At 27.6% G+C, this 7,250-nt stretch overlaps 1 long non-coding RNA gene across 2 annotated transcripts; it reads left to right on the forward strand.

The window, feature by feature from the left end:
* The first annotated feature begins 1,575 nt into the window (after positions 1-1,575).
* Positions 1,576-3,797, forward strand: LOC137806708 (uncharacterized). Of its 2 annotated transcripts, none has more exons than XR_011080391.1 (3): positions 1,576-1,828; positions 2,644-2,701; positions 3,537-3,797. It is a non-coding gene; the product is annotated as an uncharacterized lncRNA (long non-coding RNA). The 2 variants fall into 2 exon arrangements; XR_011080392.1 differs by lacking the exon at positions 1,576-1,828 and adding an exon at positions 2,102-2,316.
* Positions 3,798-7,250: the final 3,453 nt, after the last annotated feature.

Genomic DNA, 7,250 nt, shown 5'->3' on the forward strand with positions numbered 1-7,250 from the left:
GAAACTAATGTGTTGTACAAGGTCACTAGTACTAAAGAGGCACAACAACAATAAAGTTTATTAAAAAAAATCATTTGCATCACAAAGTTATTAATACTAAAAAGGCACAACAATATCAAACTTTAATACAAGAAAACACTTGCATCACAAAGTTACCATTACGATAACATTTCTTCAAGTGCAAGAAACAAAACTAAGAAATGAAAATATTACTAAACCTATTTACGAAAACCTAAAGGCCTATGAATATGTTTTTTATCAAAGGATTCCTCATCACTTTTATTATTATCATTCTGTATTCTTATTATAACTTAAGCATAATAATATATTTTAATACAAAAATATTATTACTAGAGCTTAAAGTGTTCACAGTTAAAAAAAAATTATTTTTACATTAATAAGAAGTTAAAACATTAAACCTTTTTTAAGACTAATTTTATACATATTTAGTAGTGATAAACTATGATTAATATTATAAATATATATATATATATATATATATATATATATATATATATTAAACTATTTTAATATTGATGAAGGTGGTTGGGCCAAGACCATTTAACTAGCCTTCATGATATAGACTTAAGAGAATCGTCAAGGTGGTTGTATATTTTCTTTTCAAACATGTTGTTTTAAGTTGTTTTGATAAAGATCTTTTATCAACCATATTCTACCCATCCTTTTCAGCTATGTAGGTGAAGATATGAGTATATGTCTATCACTCCATACTCCATAACACATGCAGAACCAACAGTAATGAGGGTGGACAAATAGATTTTATGACTACTAAAGTAGTTAACTGAACTCTATATATTCCTTTTCTAACACTATTCCATGTCTGTATAGTTCTACACAATTACCACTAATCACTCTTTTGCCAACAATACAATGTATCACATTTATGTTTTGGTTGATAAAATGGTAAAGACATTTAAAACAGACTTAAATGGTAATATTTACAAAATTTTGAACGACGAATATGTAATTAAACCTAAAATGCAAATAGTTAGTGTGTGACATGACATGCACACTTTTATAATTAGTAAGAATTATCTTGAAACGTGAATTTTCACATACAATTATTATACTAGTGAAAATAAATACTTATATGTATTTATATTTTTGTTTTATTAAATTTTTATTTTTATTTTTAGTAGTTAATTAAAAATATAAAAATAAAATAAAAAATTAAATTTTATAAAAATAATATTAAAAATATAATTATTATTTAAAGAAATTATTTAATTATTTTGAAATAATAAGAAATTATTTGATTATTTATTTTATTAAATAAATAAATTATTTTTTAATTATTAAAGAGTAAAATTGTTCAATTAAAATATTTTCTTTATATATAAATCTATCTATAATACAAATAGAGAGGACTCTGAAGGCAAGTTTTGAAATATGGTAGCACAAGAAAAAAAGTTAAAAATAAATCAAAGTAAAAACAATGCAAATTTAACCCAAAATAAAATTCTCAAATGCATTATGGGAATGACAAGTGACACACTTCATTGCTTACATGTGGCACAACTCTCATTTTAAAATCTTTCACCACGTTTCCCGCTTTTTATTACTTCTTTTCGTTTCTCTCTTTTTTGTTTATTCTCACGCATCGTGTTTTCATTTTTTATGTTTCATTACCTTTTTTTGTTTCTATCTCTTTCATTTACTTTGAAACTGTGTGCCCTCTGTCTCTCACATTTGGCACTCTCTCATTTCATTTGGGTTATGGTATTCTGTTGTAGCCATCAGTACTGTGATAGGTTTTTCTTCATTTTCATGTTTGGCAAACTCAATCAATCGTATGTTCAAGCACCAAGTTAAGATATTTTCCTATTTCTGTATGCATGGGTGTTTTGATTTATAGGTTTTTTGAGGTATTAATCGTTAATGGAGTAATTTCCTTTTTTGATTAGCTAGGGTTTCGGCTTTTAATCCTTTCTGAACTGTATATCAATTTTTTCTTCTCAAAGACATTTCATTTCTATTGTTAATCTTTTTCTTAATCGCTTTTTGACTATTTTTTTTGTATAGGGTTTCCAACTTTTTCCACTTTTCAGCGTATTTTCAAGTATTTTTGTTAAAGGTATCCACTTTTCATGGTTAATGTTTGTCTTTATACGTTTTTTGAGGCATCGGTCTTTATAAAGGAGTGTTTGTGGCTCTCTGCTTAGTGTCTCTCACATTTTTTCCTCTCTCATTTCATTTGGTCTTTCGTTAATCTATCACAACGACTACTACTCTGATAGTTTTTTTTTTCATTTCCATATTTATGAAACTGAATCCAGCGTATGTTCAAGCACCGGGGTTAGATTTTTTCCTTCTTTTGTACGCATGGGTTTTTTTATTATAGTTTTTTTAGTGTTTAATCGTGAATAGAGTAATTGTTTTTAGTATCTATGTTTTCCACCTTTTTTTAATATTTAGGGTTTCCACATCTTTAGTATATAGATGCATGTGTGTATGTTGTTTGATTCACAGTTCACCAATTTCATTCTGTATTTTCCTTTTATTTTACGATTGAGCCTTACAATGTCTTTTTTAAGAAAAAAATATGCATTCCATCAAAGATGTTAATCTTGGAAATGAAAATTGGATCCTGATAGCAAGGTTCATTTGTTTGTGGTTTGTCAGTGACTTGAAGAAAACCAAGTTTTCGTTGTCAATGGAAATGGTCATACAAGATAAAGAGGTAAATTGTTTTATCATTTGCTTTGTCATTGTTTTCTTGTGATATAAATTCTGACTAATCATGTTTTATCTCTATTGTTGTTTTTTAGGGTCATATAATTCATGTTTCTGTTAGGAGAACACTCCTTTATAAATTTCAAAACCATATTGTTTGGAATAAGGTTTATTGTTTCCAATTTTTTAGTGTTGCCACTAATGCAGGATCTTATAGAACAACCCCTCACCTGTATAAAATTAATTTTCAGTTTGGAACTAAGGTAACCTATTTAGGTAAGGATTTTGTTTCAAGTGCAAGACCTCAACACACCCCAATGCCTGTGTGAAGAGCCCCTGTTTTTTATGCTAACTACTTAGTGGGTAAGTTTAGTTATTATGGTTTAGTGTTCAATATATTTTTTTTCCAGATGTTATTGCAATGCTCAGATCATTATGCACTTAACGAGTTCTTAATAGATCAAAGAAATCAACTAAGTTAAATTTCATCTCCATTGAAATGGAGTGTACCTTTTTTTGGAACTATGTTGATTACCTGAATGCATTTTTGTTACCCGGAGAGTTTCATAATGTGGTTATCACTATGCAATATGCTAAAATGATGATTTTGGAAGGTATGTGAAGTCATGAAATTGTATTTTATGTTTTTTATTTTGGTATTTTTCTCATTTTTATTGTAAGGTAATGTACTTTTTTTTCACTGTATACAAGGTTAGTCTTCAAAACTGTATTATCAAAATGTATGGTTTTGCTGTGGTCACTTTCTCATTCATGTCTTTTTAAATGTCATGCCTTATACCGTATATATTTTTGTTTACTTATTACTTGGGATGTTATTGAAGGATGTTCCTACGACATTTGTGGAATACCTTGGCAAATGGATGTTCAGAAAGGTGTTTATACATGGATTTCTATAGGAGGTTGAGTACTAGGTCTTATCCAAATCTTTTTCTGGTAGAACTGTGAAACTTGGCATCGGTTGGAAGCATTGTTTTGTCTTCATTATGTTAGCCTTTTAGGCTAATTATTTCCATCTGGTTGAAATGAAAACAATATTTATTTTGGTTCATTTATTTGAGGAATGTTCCTTATTTTCTTAGTCATTCAGACTAATATGTTTGTTGGTTTATTTCACAACTGTAAATTTTATGTTTGTTAGTCGTTCAGGCTAATGGTTTCTCTTTGGTGGAAACCAGAACAATTTAAATTTTTTGTTAATGTTTATGTTTATTTTTTGTTTATTATTTACAATATGGATACTTACTGCTTAAATTTTTTCATTCCTTATCTGGCAGATTCTTAAGTTGTTTGCATAAATAAAAATGCTTAACCCTAAAACAATTGGCAGTACATTAAACTTCATAAAAACATATTTGTGATTTTTTGTTCATGGCTTATTTTGTCTTAATATTTGGTAATGGTGTTTCTTATTATATTATTAATATTTAATCATGTATTAGTTGTTTTTGATTTAGCAGAGAACTGGTGCATGCATGTTTACTTCACTCAATGAATTTCTATTCTTTTTATATTTCTATGAATATAAAATAATATTCATTTCTTATCATTTGAATTTAATGACAAAGGTGGTGGCAGAACTTAATGTGTTTTTCACCAAAATCACGTTCCTGTTAAGAAACATACATTTTTATTCATTCAATTTGATGTACTTAATTTTACTTTTAACAATAATTCTTATTTTAAAAATTATTTATTTGACATTTGACATTGCAAGAAGTACTACAAGATATATTAATCCCACATAAGACTATGTAGTTGCTGGCCAGGACACCAATATAATTCTATAATTTTTATTGTAATGTCCACTTTGTGGACAACATTTATCATGTTTACTGTTCTTTAGTTATGAAATTTTGAGTACTTACATTCTAAACTTATGTAATTTCATGTTATTTGTTATTATGGAATATATTATGTCGTATTTTTTTATTTCAATGTGTTACTTTATCATTTTTTGTACTCTTTGGACAATTATAATTTATGTACTTTAATAAAAAATAAGACAAATTTAAAAATGTTAAATACAATAAAATAAATGTCTAAGAACTTTAAAAAGAGGAAATAAGGAAAAAATTAAGTATAATAATATAATAATATTATATCACTATGAATAGAAGAATATTAACCTTGAAAATGAATTTAAATAGAAAAGATTTTCATTTTAGTTAACTTAAAATATTAATAAGATGATGATGAGATTAAGGTTGGTTTGAGTGAGGAGCTTTCTCGAAAAAGCAAATAGACCATTAGGTTTGCTACACATAGTGTCAATCAATGGTCCTTTTTTTCAAGTCCTTCAACAGTCCATTAAAGGCAACTCATACTTTTTCCAGCGAATAAAGAACCACGGTCCAAAAATGGCTTTACTTCCATTCCTTCTTACAAATTTATTTACTGTGCTGTCTCCATTGTTGTAGAGTTCTTACTCTGTTAGGGATTTTTTATACAATACCTTATCATCACATGCAGATTTTGTGCTTTATATTTCTACTTTTATGGTTTTTTGTTCATGGCTATGGTCGACCCCTTAAGACCTTTATTTTTCTTTCGTTAGTCTTGCCAATAGTGAACTAGGAACCATAGCGACTACATGGCTAAGCATGAAGCGAAAAGGTAAGTAAAGGTTTCATTTTAGGTCATTCTGAACACAAAGGGTTAATAAAATTTGCATTTTTACATGTATTAAAGTCACAGATTTAACAATTTCAGGAATTTATTCAAAACATATTCTTATATTTCTTTTATTTAAAATTTTATGTATATTTGATTTTTTTTGTTTTGGTTTCGTCAACTTAGGAAATACAAACCATGAATGCCCATTCATGGAATCAGACAGTGTAATTAAAATGAGACTTTTGGTGCTTCTTAAACAAATTTTAAGTAAACTTTGTATTCTTACAATCTCTCTATTATGTCTAAGAACTTTGAAAATATTTTATGAAATGAAAAATTAATGTCTTTAAATCGTTCATCAAAAAAGTTAAATGAAGTAGTAAAAATTTGATCAGATGATTCATTCTCAAATTCATTATGCATCTGACACGTGTCATTTTCTACTCTCACTAAACTTACACATAATTTTCTGCCTTCATCGCCTGTCTTGCATTTTATTTATCACCTGATTACCTTACCTGATAAATGTGGCTCTTTGTTCTTTGTTTCTCACATTTTCTCTGTCACAGCTATCACTACTTTGATAGGTTTTTCTTCATTTCCATGTTTGTCAAACTAAATCCACCATATATCAACCATCAAGGTAAGATTTTTTTCCTTCTTCTGTACACATGGGAAAGCAACACTACATCGTTCAATGAAAGTGGTAAGAACTTAGTGATTTCCGATTATGTTGTTTTATACGTTTTCAGAGTCATTATGGATTGTGATTATTTTAACATTTCAAAACACCACGTTTCGTTCTGTTGTATGTTGTTTTTCTCACAATGTTGTGCTTAGCATATTGATTTTTCCCAAACTGTGTTAAACCTTTTATATGTAGATTTATCAGATTTTTTCATTTTTCATGATCCTTAGATTCTGCACTTTTTGGTTGCGTGCACATTTTCTCACTAAATTAAACTTCTGTTTATTCTTATTTCTATTTCTATTTTTGGTATGGGTAATGTTTGTTTTTATACATTTTCGTAGTTATCAGGGTTTTTCCTTGATTCTAAATTTGAAAAGTCAATCTTATTAGGTAAAATTTGTATTCTTGCAATTTGTGTATTATTTCATAAATTTCCAAGGCAAGGGTTCCTTTTTTTTTTAAATATAAAGGCTCTTTTGCAATTATGAAAAACAAACCTATGTAAAGTTCCCATTCTTTCACATACTAGGGTTCTGAAATCATTCTCTAAATTTTTAAAATGGTGTACTTTATGTTTTACCTTTTTGACATATTGTTTGGACGTTCAATTATTTAAGGTGATTATTTATAGATAGATGTCTATTTAAATCTCTTCAGTATACAACCTGAAAACTATATTTCCCTGCGAGTTTCTCTTTCTAAAGTCAAACAACAATTTCATTAATGGTAATGCTTAAAGTAGAGCCATGTTCATTGGAATGGAAAGAAATTTTGTTTGCACAGTTTAAAAGTTAAGATTTTTTTATATTGTTAATGTTTACTTTTATACGTTTTCGAACTCAATATGGTTTCTCATTCATTCAAAATTGCACAACTCAGTCTTATTTATAGTTTATCTTCTTTTTCTGACACTCTTACGCTTAGAGTATGTATTTTACTAAAACTGTATTCGACCTTTTTAAATTTTGATTCTTTCAAAAATGTTTTCTTTTTCATGAACCTTAAGTGATGGACTTTTTGTTTTTATGTATATTTGGTATAAATTAATCATCAATTATTTTTCATGATCTTTAATTTTTGTACTTTTTTCTGTTATGGACATTTTTTAACTAAAGTCATGTTTTTGCTTAGGTAAAACTATTTCCAATTGCAAAATTGAAATGGTTTCTTTTTCTGACAATACTTCCATTATGTTTTCTTACTATTCGTAGGTTTTTTTTCTTTTTCAAAA

This window comes from Phaseolus vulgaris, chromosome 3 (assembly GCF_000499845.2).
Source record: "Phaseolus vulgaris cultivar G19833 chromosome 3, P. vulgaris v2.0, whole genome shotgun sequence".
Lineage (NCBI taxonomy): Eukaryota > Viridiplantae > Streptophyta > Magnoliopsida > Fabales > Fabaceae > Phaseolus > Phaseolus vulgaris.